Source organism: Oculina patagonica, chromosome 9 (assembly GCF_052425735.1).
Source record: "Oculina patagonica isolate OP01 chromosome 9, crgOcupat, whole genome shotgun sequence".
NCBI classification, from domain to species: domain Eukaryota; kingdom Metazoa; phylum Cnidaria; class Anthozoa; order Scleractinia; family Oculinidae; genus Oculina; species Oculina patagonica.
Genome location: NC_135766.1, coordinates 5528440 through 5547659, shown reverse-complemented (window position 1 = coordinate 5547659; position 19220 = coordinate 5528440). Strand labels below are relative to the sequence as shown.

The 19220-nt window shown below is 39.6% G+C and overlaps 1 pseudogene across 1 annotated transcript; it reads left to right on the top strand.

Moving 5' to 3' along the window:
* The first annotated feature begins 6263 nt into the window (after positions 1–6263).
* Positions 6264–17882, top strand: LOC144665435 (uncharacterized; annotated as a pseudogene). Its single transcript, XR_013572931.1, has 4 exons — positions 6264–6692; position 8365; positions 11404–11797; positions 16980–17882. The product of XR_013572931.1 is annotated as an uncharacterized LOC144665435 (transcript).
* Positions 17883–19220: the final 1338 nt, after the last annotated feature.

The window sequence follows — 19220 nt, the reverse complement described above, 5'->3', positions numbered from 1 at the left end:
GTGGCACTGTTTCACTTTATTTGACATTGATGATACAACAGATAAGAACCTTAATTTTAAATCCATGGACGACAACATAAATGTACTGACCACTGTTAAAATAAACTAATGACTGATTGATTGAAATGTATTTACACTGAGGCACTAACTCGCTTTGCGTTTTTCAAGGCTTGTATTTTAATCTATCTTTTTGAATGGCGTAGCGCGCGAAGTCTAAAATTAAAATAGAATGTAAATAAACATAATCCCCGCTAGGCTCAGAAAATATCAACGTGTTCTGAGAGAAATAGAAGGAATCAGGGCGACGTTTTTGTTTTAAGAAAGTGTGTTAGGAATACCGGCTGTTTTAGAAAGTGTTTTAGGAAAATCGTCCGCCATTTCGGTTTGTTTGTCTGAGTCGTGACGTCACTCGCGCGCTTTGCTATAGTTCTAGATTTTTATAAAGTACCTTAATGGTTAGGCATAAATAGATTGTGCTCGGCAACTTTTGAGCAACTTTCAGCGTTTTGAGCAACTTTTTGTAGTACCAGCAACCTAGGGCAACTTTTGCCTTCCTTGGCAACTTTTGAGCAACAAATTGATATAAAACCGATCCAAACCATAAAAGGTCGTTTAATTTTGAAGGATTTTTTTAAAACTTTGGTTATAGTAAACATTATGATGCCCATCCAAGTAAACTTTACAAGGTTGACTAGTTAGGAACTTTAACTAGAAAATACGTGTCTATTATTGAAATTATGTTGAGTTTAAAGAGTATATTGATTACAACAAAGTATTTATATTTCTCATATAACAATGGCTTTTTGGGGTCTTTTAATGATTGTAAGAATATTTAAGGTGGCTCGTACCAGTTTTCAGGTTTTTGAATGTGCGATGTTTGGAAGAAAATGGCCAAAAAATAATTAAAGATCGTAACAAAATTTTTGTATAATTTAATTACCCATTGTGTTGTTGATCCAAAATACCAATAATTACGTCATCAGTGGTTACCATGGCAACGGTAGGCAATGATTTTTTTGAACCCTTTTTCAGCTTCCAGTGCTTATATCTTGAAAACTAACTCGATGACCCCCATTTTTTTTCTCGTGATAACTTTAAGCATATGAAAAAGAAACTGTATAATTATTTTAAAAAAATTCTACGAAGCGGATTTTTTGCAAATGCAAAAAAGAGCAATTTGTAAGTAATTAAAAATTCCTTTCGTAGAATTTTTTTAGATTTTTTCTGGCGTTTCCTTTACATAAAAGGAAAATATTAGGGCAATAAAAAATAGGGGTCATCGGGTTAGTTTTCTTGCTAAAGCCTTCGCGAACTCAATAATTCCCACGCGCGTTTCCGCGCACTTTAAAATTTCGATTTTAAAAGTTTGGTATTTACTCATGCTTAGTTCTGACTACCGCTGATCTTTGCGGGCACATACGCGCACAACACGCGTGGACTTCCCCTCGCTTTGTCTGCGAATCTTTTCGGCTCAGGATTTCATGGGATTTAGCCAGTTTCAGTTAGTGCCAGTTGTGCCTCTTAGGCCTTACTTTTTAGTATTTCTTTGTATGAATAATCATGTGTTTGAAAGCGAACTCAAATAAGCTGAAACGAAAAAAGTGGAATTGAGTCACGATCTCCGACAAGATCGATCGTAGCACATGCGAATTTGCTTTTGTAACTCGAGCAGCGAGATCCGAAAACATTTTGACTGTCGAACATTAAGTTGACTTAAAATGTGCTTGTTGAAAAAACTTCAGTTGAACGCGGAATTTTTTCTTAAAATGAAGAAAAGCAACCTCGCACTCGGCCGCCATGTTTGTTTTCCTTTTCAAATCTCGCGCGTGACTCGTGGGCATGAAGCGTGACGCGCGCGCTAGTCACCAGACTTCCCACGCAAGAAAAACCGGTACGAGCCACCTTAATGAAAATGTCTTAAACAAACAAACACGTTTTAAGTATTTATTTAAAACAAAACGACTCTAGAGCAAGCAACTTTTCTAAATTTTGGTGGCAACTTTTTGATATTTGAGCAACTTTAGAGCAACTTTTGGGTATATTGTGAAGCAACTTTTCCTGAATTTACTAGCACAATCTATTCATGCCTATTAATGGTATTTGTGATTTTCATCAATGCAGCAAAAAACACCTGTTTTCATAAAACATTAGAAAACTATCAGACTATAGAACAGGTACAAAGAATTGTTTTGTCCAAATTATAGCTTCGTGCTGTTTTTTCACGACCGCGTTATTAGAAAAACAATTTTGAGAGCCGTTTGTCCCTTTTTGAGGCACCAATTATGTATCCCTGTATCATGGATTCACGGGCACTTCGTGTGGTCTCTCTAACATGATGTTACCTTTGTTACACGACTCAAAAAGTAATCATAGCGGCGCCGGGCAACCGAGACTGCACAGTAGCTATCGAATGGTTGCTAAGGGCGTAGTGAATAGCTTGACAAAGTTCATTGTTTAGGGACGGACCATTATTTTTCTGGAGGGGGGGGGGGGGGGAAATCTCTCTCTGCAAACTTTTTTTTTTATCTATGCACCTCTGCAAACAATTTTTTTCTAACAACACCTTCCTGCAAACAATTTTTTTTCGATCTTTTTTAACCACGATCTGATACAAAAAGGAGGTTCACTTTTGTTGTCATCAATCATTATTTAATTCAATATTTTATGGTGGCGACCAATTAACACTTCTGAACTCATCTTTTTCGTTTTCTGAGACGTACACTACGAAGATTGGCGGCAGTAAAAAGCGAAACCGTTGCTTGAATTTTAAATGTCCAGTCCTTGCATTTTTGAAAAGTGCAATAATTGATGGATACATGTTTGTCAAAAATAATTATTAAAAACCCCTTGCTTAATAACACCGGGCTCGAATAATCTGCAGGAGTCAAATAAATGCCGGGTCCACCAGGATAAGTTTAAAATTAATGCCCCAGGTGTTTAATTGAGAATACGGGTGTATAGATAGTATCATCTTTATTAGTAACGTCTTTATTTATAGAGGGTAGCACTTAATAGCTATAAAGCTAACAAACTCGTGGCCCTCCTATTTAGAAGTAGGAGTAGATATTTATGAAGTTTAATTCAGTGAAATGTAAAATACTGTTCATATTTGATTGCTGCAATATAAAGTTACTGTTTTAAGAAAAGGATCAGCTATTTACTAATTTATTAGGTGAATTTATTACCTATATGACCACTTTGAAATTCAATTTGGTCAAATAAAATGTTGATTTTATATGAGCCCTGCATACTGTCTGAAAACAACTACATACTTTTAGTCTTCATACTTGTAGTCTATATACATTTAGTCTCCTACTTTCATTTTTGAAAGTTTTTTTCATTGATAGATTAGTACCAATTTCTCTGACGTCTATGCAAACTATTTTTTTAATACATGTGATGTTTGCAAACAATTTATTTTGTCTTTTTAGGCCCTGCAAACAATTTTTTTTCAATATTTTTCATCCCCCCCCCTCCAGAAAAAAAATGTTCCGTCCCTTAGTCGCGGTGTTTGCGTTTGATGTTTCATTTTGTTCTAGGCTCTGTTAGTTATGATGAGCAGTTAAACGAGGGCCTGGATGGCGCGGTACAAATGTCAGTTGTCAGTTAAATTTTAGGCCATTTGACAGTTGTCAATTAATTTACTGTTATAGAGCAGTTTTCAATTGAGTGTCGTAAAACCAAAACCAATGTAATTACTTCGGCCACTCATAGGATGGTTCTTGTTCTCATGCGACGTTTTGGTCATTTCTTTGTAATTTGTTCCTTTTCTCAAAAACTTTGCTTCTTTTTGTTTCTTTATATTGGAAGTGAAACTTTCCAGTGATTGGCTCAGCCCCAAGTGGTCACGTGACTGACCACGCCCTTAAATGTAAAAATTATGAGCATTTAAGTTACGGGATGTAAATGTACAAGAAAACTCCAGTTTTTTCTCTCAAAACCTTCACATCACCTAGCCAAACGCCCTGCAAAACGGGGATTTTGAAAAATGTTAATTATTTCTTCATTATTTCCTATTTTTGCCTAGTCCCAGTACCTCTCCAACGGAAAGACGTTGTAACTGAAACAAAAGAAATAAATTTGTAAATCCCCGATTAGTTCTTCATACTTGGTAGTTACAGCCATTCGCAGAAATCAAAATTAGTCAGTCATTATACCTGCAAGTTCTCGTAAATTTGGTTTGAAATTTATATCAATAATTTGGGTGTGGTATGTCACGTGACCAAGGAGGAATGGCCTTTAAACCAAAAGCTGAAACATTTCGTACCAACACTTTACCTTATGCAAGTTTCTAAGCGAAAGCTTGAATAACTTCTAGATTAGACCACCCCCCTCCAAAATTTAGCCTGACCCATTCCTTAATTCACTTGAGCAATCACAAAAGACACGGACACTCCAGTGAACCAATCAAAACTCGAAGCAAATACATGTAGCCGGCACGAAGCGCGGGAAAACGTGCGCGAGCGAGTCACGATTGGTTTTGGTTTTAGTTCTGATTGGCTGAGAAAGTGGCGCGAGATTTTTAAGCCAATCACTAAGCGTAGCAATGCAAAACCAAAGCAAACGCAATTAACTTTCGACACTCAAGTGAAAACCGCTCTAATGATTAACCACGTAGCTTAATTATTCCGTTCTAACCCAAAATTTAGCACATATAAAGTAAATTTTATCATTAATTCGGAAATTGATAACATCTTTGTTTTTAGAGACTTTCTTTAGTAAAAAAATATACTTCTACTGAAATGTGACGTGTTACTATAACAACTGAGTGGCAACCAAAATTTAGCTATCCGCAGGGCCACAGTAATGATATCATTATTTAATCATAACTATAACAAAACTCTCCGATCTGATTGGTTCTTAGCAAGCCCTATTTTTTACCAAATTGGAGCGCACGCAGCTTTAGTGTCCAATAACAAAGTGTCCAATTACAAGGGGTCTGATAACAAAGTTCACAAACTGCCCATGCGCGCTCTTTTTATTTGGTTGCTTATTGTGGCTGAATACTCCTTAAAACCTTCATTTTTTTTTTCAAAAAAAGGCTTTTTTTGTCATTATGAGGAGAAATCCTCAACAGGATCCGCTTGTCTAATTTTCTCCTCGAATTTTGTTATTCTTCTGATTAATTGGCAATAGGATTTCGTGTCGTCCAATTATGCCTTCTTCGAGAGCGCCGAAGGCGCGAGTTTCGGTGAGCGAAGCGAGCCCGCGGGCAAAATTGAGAGCTCTCGTTTTGCCCGCGGGCTTGCTTCGCTCGCCGAAAATCGCGCCTTCGGCGCTCTCGAAGAAGGAGATTCACGTTGCCCCCGAATAGAGAGCCTGCTCGCAGGCTACTAGCAGTACAGGGAGGGTGTTTCTAAATTCTTTGGTTCGCCTTGTTGCACCGTTCGGGAAATTTGCAAACAGTGAGTACAAATTAACATTTATTTACTGATGTATACGATTATGTAACTCTTGTTCTGTTAATGACTGCCGTTCGTGTGTAAAGGATTATATGGAATAATTTGCGCAAATAATTTTAAATGTATGGTTCTCTGCGAAAAATATATTTTCTGATCTGTTGGTTTGAGTTGTGGCTTTAGGAAACGGAACAGGATTATCTTAAATTATCCTACAAATTCCTTTTAAAAGTCGATTGGGTCTCGATAGGTAACCTTAGTACAAAGACAGGCGAATTTCCTTTGTGTTATTAAAATTATGAAAGGTTCAAGCACGAGATCGATTGATGATTTCATTGCACTCAGGCTCAGAATAAATAAAAAATAGCATTGACGAAATATGTTTGGATGCTATTTAATAAACATCAAAGGTAATCTTTTCCGAGTCCTTTCTGTTACTGAAATGTTTTAAGTTCTACTTACAATGAATCTCCTCACCAGTCCTGGTGGGCGGACTCTATATATTTTTGGGTGCAGGGGTGTGTCTCTGGGATCCTTTCCCTATACCAGACCATGTTCAGCCAATTTTGTAACCGTAAGCTAGACTACACACCAAATCATCTCAGACTTGCATTTTTTTTAGAACTGTATCAGTGCTTTAATGGACAACCATCTGTCAACAACGACGCCGCAATGATTTTATTTAGGTTTTTCGAAAGCCTTTTTCTCTTTTGAATTTCTATTCCTAGCGGCACTAACCTATATAGCCCCCTGTTTCCATGGGAACAGTCATTATATGCTTAGTCTGTATTTTTTATTATGATGCTTGAATCATAGAGCAAGTCAATAAAGCATTATATTTTTTTATCTAACAGGAAACTTACAATGGCCACTGTATTGGAATATAGTAAAGAGCAACTGAACTTCTAGAGGACGTGCTATGTTGTTTTTGACATACTTGCTGAGGGGCTGCGATTAATCTTCAAACAAGAATGGAACAATCTGCACAAGGAAACAAAGGGAGAATGGAAAGATGAGCCTAGAAATGGACTGGACTTCTGGCACGGGGAATCTCCTCAAAACAAAAGTAAAAATGCCTATCTCCTGACCACTATGATAAATGGAAACACAGCTGAATGGGATTGTACCATGCTGTTTTACGCCATTCTTGAATCTGACTGTATCCATGGTCTTAGTCCAGTGGTCCAATCAAATGTGGATGATCTTAAAAAGTTCCGAAATGAAGAATTTAAGAACATGCCACAAGGTCATCTCACAGATGCAGAGTTTCGAAATGCCATCAGCAAAGTTGATGTTGCTGTTACGATCAACGTAAAGACGCCAAGACCAAGCAAACACAACAACTTTTTAATGGCTGACGAACAAGACCGCGCGAGACCCGAGGCGCGGTTACATAACAATCCGAGTCACGTGCACTAGTCACTTAATTATGCAAACTTATTCAATATCACAACATCTTCCCCTTTGTAAAGAAAGTGTCTTTCACAAAGTTCTCGCACAAAAAGCGACTGAGTTCCTTAGTAATAAAAACAACAAGAGTGTACATGTTCAACAATGAATCAGAGTTCCAAATAGAAAATGTCTAACAGGTCTAAGTAGTAAAGTCCTGAAAACGGGCTGGTGGTTTCACAATACGACCACTCCTTGTAACAGTCGGATTGGATGCAAGTTCCACATGCTCTGCTGCAGGTTTCAGAACAGACGGAGGTTCAGCTGAAGGTTTCACAACAGGCAGAGGTTCAGCTGCAGGTTTCACAACAGGCAGAGGTTCAGCTGCAGGTTTCACAACAGGCAGAGGTTTCAGCTGAAGGTTTCACAACAGATGACAGATGGGGAATCTGCTTGTGGCAATGATCGCAGTGGCTCAAATGCTGGTTGCACAATAGCTGGAGAATCTGATTGTGGCACTGATCGCAGCTGTCGGCGATTTCGCCTGTACGTTTGGCCACCCGATACAACAACATAGGAACGTGGGCCAATCATTTTCTTACAAACAGCTTCTGTCCAAGTAGATTCTTTTGGCTTCTTCATCCTGACTGTCTGTCCAAGGTTGCAACTCAGGCAATGCTTTTCCTTTCAGGTTGTAGTAGAAAGCCTGCTTTTGTTTAGAGTTAATCAGCTTGTCTTGGACAGCTTGTGGGGAAAGTGTGTTAGGCTGTAGTTGTTTACTTGACAGGGGTAACAAATTGCGTGTTCTTCTGCTGAACAGTCTTTGTGCTGGGGATGAACCAATTTCTGTGGGCGTGTTGCGGTAGTCTAGAAGAGCAAGGTACGGGTCAAACTTTCCACACGCTGCCTTCTTCATTAGGTTTTCACAGATTTTCACAGCACTCTCGACCTTTCCATTACTTTGGGGATAGCGCGGAGAGGATGTGAGGTGTTGAAAATGCCAGTCATTTGCAAACTTTGCAAACTCAGCAGAAGAATACTGTGGTCCGTTGTCGGAGATTACAACCTCCGGAATTCCATGACGACTAAAATGCATTTTCAACTTCGCAATAACTGTTCTAGAGTCTGTCTTTTCAAGCTTGTCAACCTCGAAGAAAGAGGAGTAATAATCAACTGTAATCAGGTACTGACGCCCATCAAAGAAGAACATATCTGTGCCAACTTTTTGCCAAGGCCTTGATGGAATTTCATGGGGCATTAGCGGTTCTCGAGGCTGCTCTGGCTTGAAGGAGTTGCAAATATCACACTTGAGAATGAAATTCTTCAACTCAGCATTCATACGCGGCCAGTAAAACACCTCTCTAGCTCGTCTAAGACATCCCTCGATACCGAGATGAGACGAATGAACCATTTCCATCATTTCCTTTCTTAACTTGGCAGGTACAATAAGACGCTCAGCCTTGAACAGCAAACCATTTTGAGCTGTGATTTCATCTCGAAACTGAAAATATGGCTTGACCTCTGCTGGAACTTCATCGGGAGTGCTAGGCCAACTTTCTAGGACAACTGACATAAGGGTTTGAAGGTTTTCATCTGAGGCTGTGCCTTCTTTTAATTCCATTAGTCGTGCTTCTGAAATGGGAAGATCCTCTGTATGTATTATCGCCTCTAACTCACTACAGTACTCGGTCTGAGTGGGAGGTTCATCCAGATAGGCTCGGGACAGGAGATCTGACATAACCGTCGAGCTTCCTTTTTGGTACTTTACATCAAGGTTGTATCGCTGTAGACGCAGCAGCATCCGCTGGAGACGCTTGGGAGCAGAGCCAAGATCCTTCTTGAAGATAGCTTCTAGGGGCTGATGATCTGTTTTAACGTGTACCACATTTCGACCAAACAGGTACGTATCAAATCGCTCACAGGCAAACACGACAGAGAGAAGCTCCTTTTCAATCTGCGCGTAACGACCTTCTGCTGGAGTTAGGGCTCTAGAGGCAAATGCAACTGGCTGACGCTCCTGAAGTAGGGAGGCGCCAAGTCCAGAAAGCGATGCGTCACTTTCGATTGTGACTTCCTGATTGACATCGTAAAACTTCAACACTGGAGCTTTACAAACAAGATTCTTGATACTCTGGACAGCTTCATCATGAACAGGCAGCCAACACCATTCAGTATTCTTAAGCTCCAGTCGTCTCAACGGCTCGCAGACACTCGACAGGTTTGGTAAGAACTTAGCCAAGTAAGTAACCATGCCAAGGAATCGCTTTAGGGATTTGACATCTGTCGGGGTTGGCATGTCACGTATGGCACGAACTTTGTTTGGGTCGGTCACCACACCATCAGCAGTGAGTAGATGAACCATGAATGGTACCTCTGATAGGCGAAGCTTAACCTTCTGAAGATTAAGTGTCAGATTCAACTCACGGCATCTTTCAAGGAAAGCCGTTAAATTCTGATCATGATCCTTTACTGCTTCATCGACAGTGTCTCCAAATCCACAAACCAGGAAATCATCGGCGATAACTTCCACTCCTTGGAGACCCTCAATTGCTTCATGCATCTTCCGCTGCCATATCTCGGGCGCAGAACTTATGCCAAATGGCATTCTCAGCCAACGAAAGTGGCCAAAGGGGGTGTTAAAAGTGGTGTAAAAGCTTGATTGCTCCGTTAGTTTCACTTGCCAAAATCCACTTTTCGCATCAAACACACTGAACACTTTGGCATTTGTGAGACGAGTTGTGACATCTTCAACTGTCGGTAAAGGGTAATGAGAGCGCTTAATGGCAGTGTTCAAATCTTTGGGATCCAGACAAATGCGAACCGATCCATCCTTCTTGGGGACTGCTAAGACACTCGACACCCAGTCAGTTGGCTCTGTAACTGGAGTAATAATCTCCTTGGCAACCATCTTGTCAAGCTCGGTCTTCATGGCCTCTTTCTTAGGAACAGGCACTCTTCGTGGGGGGTGAACAACAGGGTGAACATCTTTATTCAGCTGGATGTTGTATTCCCCGGGTAAACAGCCAATGCCTTGGAACACATCAACAAAAGGACTAAGCACAGGATCATTGGTGACATCCTCAGAAACTACTGGATCTTGTTTTGGGGCTTCAACTACATTATTGATAGGGGTATCAGCACTAGAGACCATAATCTTGATAAGACCCATCCCCTTTGATGACTGCAAACCAAGCAACGGTGTGACCATCTGGTCGACAATGACAAAATTCAGTTCATGCTTACTACCATTATGTTCCACTTTCAACCTTGCAAAACCAAGTGCCTTTCGCTTCGAGAGATCATGCATAACCAGTGTAATGTCCTTGGGAACAATTTAAGCTTTACTGTGATCGTTTGTTGCCCTGATGTAATCCTGCAGTGGCAAAATATTTGCAGTAGAACCTGTATCAATTTGAAATGTCACTGATGCTGAATCATTGACAGTTAGTGAAACGAGAGCTTGATCTTGACCACTGATGCTATGAATGTAAAATTCTTCTTCGACCATGTGAACTTTCGCACCTTCTGAGTTGCCATGACACTTGACTGCAAAATGACCTTGTTTACCACACTTCTTACATTTCTGACCAGAGGCCGGGCACAATTTCCTTTCCAGTGCATGTTTACCACCACAAAAAAAACACTCTTTCAGCTTGGGAGGTCCCTTGTTTGGCGACGGAAGCTTGGGAGGCGGCGTTTTCCGGCGCTTGTTTTTAAACGGAGGTTTGTGACTCACTCGATTAATATCTTCGTGTCCTGAAGATTCTTCTGAAATTTCGGTCGCTCGCTCGTGAGTAACTTGACTTCCCTTGATAGTTTCGATGGCTTTATCGAGATCGAGGTCTCGCTCTTCAATAAGCTTTTCACGAACTCTATCATCCTTCACACCGAGAATTAAGCGGTCTCGAACCAGCGAATCTCGTAACGCGCCAAAACCACATGACTCAGAGAGCTTCATCAATGCAGTTATGTAATTATCAAGCGACTCACTGGACAATTGCTCACGTTTGAAGAAAACATATCTTTCATAGGTTTCGTTCCGTGCAGGGACACAACGCTCTTCGAACTTTTCAAGAACCTTATCGATCTTCAGAGCGTCCGAAGCATTAGCCCATTGGAAGGTGTCGTACATGTCCATTCCTTCTTTACCGATCACATTCAACAGGGAAGCCACCCGAACTTCTTCTTGTTTCTTGTGAATGCCAGCCGCTAGCTCGTAAAACTTCCATTCACGTCGAAACGATTTCCAATTTTCTCCTAGATGCAAACGGTCAGTGAGATTCAGCGGCGAGGGAATTTTCGCTGTAGTACTGACAGCAGCCATGATACTTGTAATGCCACGTGCAACGAACCAAAGCGAACGCAAACTATAGACTTCACAACAGCCTACCAATCGCGGACGAAGCGCTGGACTTGAAGACTTCGAAGCTACGAAGTTATTCTGAACAGTTGGGTTAAAATCCCGCGTCTGACACCATGTTACGATCAACGTAAAGACGCCAAGACTTAATGGCTGACGAACAAGACCGCGCGAGACCCGAGGCGCGGTTACATAACAATCCGGGTCACGTGCACTAGTCACTTAATTATGCAAACTTATTCAATATCACAACAGTTGCCTTCCAAGCACTTGGCCTCACAACTGCGAAAATTCAAGCAATCAGAAATCAGATCAGTTTTCCCACAGAAGAATTAAGCGATGTCTCGAAAAAGGTTGAAGACTTTAAGCAGGAATATCAGGTTGATGATGCAACTGGGTACACCGACCTGGGTAATATACAAAAATGCTTGGGTGACCTGGACCAAGCCAAGGAGTGCTATGATCATGCGCTGGCCATTCGTCTGAAAAAGCTCGGACCTGACCATGTTGATGTTGCAGCTGCTTACAATAACTTAGGAGATGTGCACAGTGACCTGGGTGAAGTGGAGCAGGCAAAAGATTATAACGATCGTGCACTGGCTATTGCTCTGAAGAAGCGAGGCGCTGAGCATGTTGATGTCGCAATGACCTACAATAAGCTTTTTTTTTTTTTTTTTTTTTTTCCACATATTTATTGCCATTGTTTTGCAAACAGAAATTTTACAATTTTACAGACTTATATACAAATTTGCGGTGCATATATACCAATGACACCGTTACAATATACCTATGTACAATCTTATCTATTTACCATTATCTTACTCGTAAGAACTTATGATTTAGCTATTATTACTTATATATAAATGCCATCTAGTCTGAAATTTGCTCTGCATATTATTTTTTACTGCTATATACTTCTCAGTTCTATATTTTAGATCAACTAGTTCTTTAAATACATCAATATTTGGGATTTTTGAATGTTTCCGACTCAACCAGATATGCAATTTTGCTAGAATTAAAAAATAATTCAACAAATCACTTTTTTCTATTTTCCCAATGAACACGTCTTTTAGCGTAAGTTCCTCCTGTTGGCCTGTTAATACAAACCAGAAATTTTTAAAGTGTTCCCAAAAGAGATGTGTCAAAGAGCAGTGGTAGAATAAATGATATACTGTTTCTGACTCATTTTTACAAAATGTACAAGTATCATTTGGAACATAACCGTTTTTTGCTAACCGCGTATTAGTGAATGTAATATCATTTAACAGTTTAAATTGAAAACTTCTAACAAAGGTTTCCGATAAAATAGACTTTAAATTAAGAAAAGCCTTTGACACAGTTGTATCATCTAGTCCACAATCTTCTTTAAGTTTATTAAAACCCCTCGATACCGTTGCCCTTTTTGAGAGTAGCAGTTCATAGAATTGCTTACTTTTACAAGTTACTGGGTCAAGTAGCTTTTCATTAGAATGAAATGTTAGTGAATCTATTTCACTTTCATTTCCATCTAAGGCTTTTAAGTGGGTGGGAATTGCACATCGAATCCCTGACCACGTTAAAAAATTTGTGTGTCTCAACCCTTCATTTTTTGCCCTATTATATGATTCCACGTTATCCTTATTAAATTGCATCTGGTTGGTTAGAATGATTCCAGCTTTAACGTAATTGTCAAAATATATACTCTTACCATCTATTTTAATTAGCTTATTGTTCCAGATTATACGTTCAGATATAAGAGGCCTGGTAGAGGAATCATTTCTAAAGTCAGCCCACCATTGGAGAAATTCGCTATAGAAAGGGCATTGGAAGTTGTAATCGTTAACATCATAATTACATCTCAATAGAAAAGTGCCACCGTAACTGTCAAGCATTTGATTAATATAAGCTTTCCATGGTGCAGAGTCCTCAGAAAATATTCTACCAAGCCAGGCTAATCTTAAAGATTTAATTGAAGTTTCTACATCTATCAGCCTTAGCCCTCCAAATTTAATGTCATTAATTGTTGCTGCTCGTGCTATTTTGTCAGGCCCATTCCATAGGAAGTTATATATAATAGTGTTAATCTGCTTGATGAAATCTTGTGGAGTTGGGAGAACTGAGAATACATATATCATCTTCGAAAGCAAAAAGGATTTAATTATTGTAACTTTTCCAAGCAGTGAGAGACCTCTGCAACGCCATAACCGCGTGTGCAACTTAATATCTTTTAGTTTTTCATAAAAGTTTTTCTGCAATTTTTCAGTTTCGTTATATGTAAAAACTATTCCAAGTGCCTTCACTGTATTTACCCATTTAAGTCCCAAAGGTGCCGCTGTATTATTTCGACAAGAGCCAATCCACATAGCTTCAGTTTTGGTATAATTGACCTTTAAACCCGAACAAGTTTCAAATTGATCTAGCAAATGAAAGGTACGTTGTACACAATCAAGATTTGGCACAAACACAGTGAGGTCGTCAGCATATTGTACGAATTTAAATTCCTCTCGCCCTATTTTAAGTCCTTGAATTTCTGTTTTACTTAGGATCGCAGTAGCTAAAATTTCAGCTGCAATAATAAAGAGATATGGTGATAATGGGTCGCCCTGCCTGACTCCTCTCTGTACATCGAAGTAAGATGTGCACATCCCATTATTTATCACACAGCTAGATATATTTTTATAAAATGTTTCTACCCATCCTTTAAAACTAGGTCCAAAACCAAACACGTCTAAGCACTTTAACATGAATTCCCAATCGATGCTATCAAATGCCTTTTCGAAGTCAATAAAAAGTAATATACCTGGTATATTTTGCTTCTTTGTATAGTCCATAATATCTATAATTGATCTTGCTGCTTCGCCAATGAACCTACCCTTTACATAACCGGTCTGATTACAGTGAATTATTTCCGGTAGGACTTTAATAACTCTAGCTGCAATTACTTTAGATGCAATTTTCGCGTCTACATTAGTCAATGATATTGGTCTCCAGTTTTCAAGATAGTTTCTTTCTTTTCCTTTCTTTTCAATAAGTGTTATAACAGCTTGTTTCTGTGAGTGAGACATTTCCTTTTTGTAAAAAGCCTCATTAAATGAATCAACCATAAATTTGCCTAATAAAGGCCAGAATGCTTTATAAAATTCTATTGGAATTCCATCGTTTCCGGGCGTTTTACCCGTGTGAAAAGAGCCTAATATATTTTCGCATTCCTGAAGAGTTATTTCCCCCTCACAATTTGTGCTTAATTCCTCGGAGAGTCTTTTTAAATTTGGATTTTGAAAGAAGAAATTAGCTTCATCACCGTTTAGATTAACTTTTTGTTTACTATAGAGCTTTCTATAAAAGCATTTTTCAGCGTTGAGTATTTCGAAAGGATCAGTTGAGATGGACCCACTGACAAACAGTTTACGTATATGCTTCTTAATATTATTACGCTTTTCTAAATTTAAAAAATATTTAGTATTTTTCTCACCATGTTCGTGCCACCTTGCTCTGGAGCGAATGATAATTCCCTCTACTTTTTCGTCATATAATGCTTCTAACTCACTTTTAAGTTGTTCAGTTTCTAGTCTAGTTGTTTCGCAAGGGTTTTCCTGAAATTTTCTTAGCATGTCAGTCTTGATGCCTGGCGTTAAGTTCTTCCTCCCTTCTCTGTCGGTCTTTTGACAGCTGCTTTGAATAAATAATTGAGCGAGTTTTGATTTTAAATTTAAGCCAGTCCCATTTTGCTCGCTTGTCTGACAGATCTCTTGCATCTTCCAGCCAATTGGGTAATTCTTTACTTATCATCTCAACATAATCAGGCCTGGCCAGCAGGGAAGTGTTTAGTTTCCAGAAACCTGGTCCCCGTTGACTATCTTTAATATCTTCTAGTTCTAATATTATGGACGAGTGGTCAGTTTTTATTGAAGCTTGAATATCAACATGCGTAACTAAGTCATTTAACTTGTCTGAAATTAACCAGTAGTCAAGTCTGCAAAAGATGAAAGGGTGGCTTTTGCTCCATGTGAAGCTACAAGTGTTCGGATTTTTAATACGCCATATATCATGAAGACTAAATTCATTTTGAATGTTTTCTATTGAATTGATCACATGTTCGCGTGGAATTAGTATTCCACCCTTTTTGTCCAAGGTTGGATTTAAAGGACAGTTGAAATCTCCGCCTATGATGATATTGGCATCACTGTCAGGATCCATTTCTCGCAATGTTGCCGACAGATTTTGATAAAATCGAACTGCCTCTGCATCTTTATTTGGACCATAAAGATTTACTAATAAATATTTTTTGTCTTTTATTCTCACCTTAAGTACTATCGACCTGCCATTGGACTTTAGAAACTCATGTTGAATTACAATGTCCAGACCGCTCTTAATAATACAGCAACACCTCTGGCGTTCGAGCTCCCGTGGGAGAAAATGATTTCAGAGCCCCATTCTTTTTTCCATTTACACTCATCATTTTCTGTTGAATGCGTTTCTTGAAGAAAGATAAGATCTGCTTTTTGTTTTCTACACCAGGTGAAAATAGCCCTACGTTTTCGAAAGTTGCTGAGGCCCCTCACATTAAGAGATAGCAGTTTCAGACTATCGGGTTTGATCTTAGAATTTGCCATTTGTCATTTGCCTAGGAAATGTTTTTCCCCTGAGAGATGTCATTGTTGAAGTTTTCAAAAAATTAGCATGTCTGAGCAATTGATAAGTTCGCAATTGGCAAAATATGTGGACTTTTGCAGACACGAAACAAAAACAGTACAACAAACACACACACAAACATGAAAACGAAAGCGTACTCACCGCAGCTCTGCCTGCCAGGTATCCGGTACACTTTCGCCGAGATCTCTAGCCAATTTCGCCGATAGTTTAAGTTAAGCTAAGTTAACTAAAGGTTAAAGAAATTTTGAATAAATAATTGTCATCACGGTCTTGTAATAGAGTAATGTCTTGACAATGTCTTCTACACTTTCGGTAAATAGAATGACTTTAAGTTTCCTGCACTTTCTTCCTTGTACAAGATTTTGGCGGGAACACTCCAAGGTATAAATGCGAACTGTACTCCAGGCTTTGCTTTGATGTTTGGAAGAAAGTCTTTCCTCAACTTCGATCGTTCGTCGCGTACAGTTTTCGAGACATCATCCGATATGAAAATTCCTGCTTCTTTATACTTGTTATCCTTTAACTTGCTTGCCGCTTGCTTGAGAAGAAATACCTTGTCGGTGTACCTGAGAAGGTACACATGTATCGGTCTTGGCTTCGGCGTGTCGTTCTCAGAAGGTTTTCGTTTAATGCTGGTTCTGTGCGCCCTCATCACTTCAATTCTCCTTTCAAAATTCATGTGGTTTTGAAAGAGTTCAACCTCAATAAATTCTTCCATCGAGGTATAATCTTTCTCACTGCCTTCTTGAATGCCCCAGATGACCACGTTGTTTCTTTTGGAGCGGTTTTCTAGGTCGTCAATCTTCTCCTTCAGAACTTCAACCTCCGTCTTATCCGCTTTCAGCAGTAAATTAGACTTAGACTCCTGGATTTGCAGGTCTGTTTCCTGAAAGCTTTTTTTCAAGTCTTCCACGTCCTTGTTAATTGTGCTTTGCGCCTTCTCCAGCTTGTCAAGCTTGTTTAACATTTCGGTTTTCGCTGTAATAAGCACGTCCATCTTTCCAAGAATGTCGTCCAGTTTGACAGAGTCGGCCGTCATTTCCAATTTTCGCGTTCTAGACCTTGTTTGTATACTCATAAATAGATTAATATCAAAAAAAGCTGCAACATCTGCGATTAATTGCGGGAAAATAACAAAAATGGCAGAGAGCTCGGAGGAAACGTCCTATCCACGTGGAGGCATGCGCACTCCTCCCGACCTACAATAAGCTGGGTAACATCTTCCATAACCTGGGTGAACTGGAGCAGGCAAAACAATATCATGACCATGCACTGGCCATTCATCTGAAAATTCAAGGACCTGAGCATCTTGAGGTCGCAAGTACTCACAGTTACCTTGGTAACGTACATCTTCACCTGGGGAACCTGAGGCAGGCAAAAGTGCATCAAGATCAAGCACTGGCTATCCGTCTGAAAAAACAAGGACCTGAACATGTCAATGTTGTAATGACGTACAATAATCTTGGAAATTTATACAACTACGTGGGTGACCAGAAGCACGCAAAAGAGTACTATGATCTTGCCTTGGTCATTCTTCTGAAGAAGCTTGGACCTGAGCATGTTGATGTCGCAGCTACTTACAACAACCTTGGTAACATACACCTTGACCTGGGTGATTTGCAGCAGGGAAAGGAGTATTATGATTGTGCAATAGCCATTTTCTGAAGAATTTTGGACCTGAATATTTTGATATTGCAATAGCTTACAGCAACTTGGGTGTTGTGCACATGGACCTGGGTGACCTGGAGCAGGCAAAAGTGTGTTATGATCAGGCACTGGCCATTTTTCAGAAAAAGCTTGGACCTGACCATGCTGCTGTCAAAACAATTCAATATAACTTAGCTGAGCTACAACGGAAGAAGGAGAGTCAATAACATTATCTAATTAAGAATTGGATGAGACTCTGGCCTAAAGGGCAAAGATAACATTATTCTGGTGATCAAGGTACGAAAAAACTTTTAAGAGTGTGGCACTTGGTGGTATACATATTTTGAGAAAAATGTTAATTAACAAGTGCAAGAATCCTTATTAAAAAACCCACAATGATTTTGGCACTATAATATTATTATTTTTTTTATTAGTTCATTTTTGTCACATTAAGGATAATTGAAGACCTGCGGGAAAGAACGGCCACTGGACTTTCTGGCTAAATCAAACATTATCAAAACAGCTCCAAATTGCGCATGCAGGTTTGTTTATGTGTGCTTAACACTGCCCTTTGTTTCATTTGGCTGGTCTTTCGTTCGTTTTTGAAAAATTACACATGCAAAAAAAGGCATTTTGCAAGCTTACGTTCTCCCAGTCAGCTAGCAGTCTGAGTTTTCCAACGCATCGCGTGTACATCTTTCCCTGCAGGGTTTTCTAAGGGTCTAGGGAAGGCGAGAAACCATTTTACAAGCATGTGCTCGACTCGCTGCTGCCGTGTTTCTTGTTGATTTGAGTAGAGTAGGACTGGATACTGCATTGTGACGTAAGGTCACATGTTAGAGGCGGAAGAGTTTGAATTGAGCGAAATGGCGCCTTTGAAAGTAAAACGAAGAAGTTTATAGTTTTAGCTCAAGTGCGGCTGCCAGGTGGTTAAAGGATATCATTAAGTCTGAATACCCGTAAGTTTACAGCATCGCTCGAAGAACTGAGTGATGTTTCTGCCTTTGTTTTGTACAACAGCGCTGTTTAGCGCTTCGAAAAAAACGTTGCACAAACCAAGGTAGTTTTGAGCCTGGCCGCATAGAAAGCCTAAAACAAGAGGTTTCTTGCGCATGCCAGGAACTTCGTCAACGCGAGTTTTGCAGGGACCTGCAGGGTCCCCTTGGGTTCTGCCGCGACAAAGTTGCCGAGAAGTGACCTGGTTTTAGACTTTAAAAAATTCTTTATAGGTTTGGCAGGGGACCTTCCCTCGCAAAATTTTTTTCTGTGCCTCATTAAATATTCATCAATCAATAAATCAATCAATCGATTCGTGCCATAGTTTATCTTGTTTTCGCGGGATTTTGTAGATGTGTGATGATGTAAGGAGTGGAGATAGAAGTGAGAGCAAGCCGGCGGCACTTAACTGAAAGCAAAACTAGTATACTGTGATAACACGAGCAAACGTATTCAATCAACAATCAGTCTTTATTTCACTTTCACCTCAAAATACAGCTAACGGTAACAGATTACAATAGTCTTGCCCGAAACAACAAAAAGCAGCTAACCGCATGAAGCAGACTGCAGTGAAAGTTAGCCGCTTGAAACGCTAACGCTAACGCTAACCCTAACCCTTAAACTTGTGTTTAGCTTTTTAACCCTAAATTTGAAATGAAACCCTAGCGTCAGACCCTAACCCTAACCCTTGGGGTTTAGGGTTAAGCTTTTTTCGCTAGGGTTAAGCTAAGGGGTTAGGGCTAGGCCTGTAATCCCAAAACTTTAGCTGGTTTCATTGTTTTGCGGAACAAAAGGTT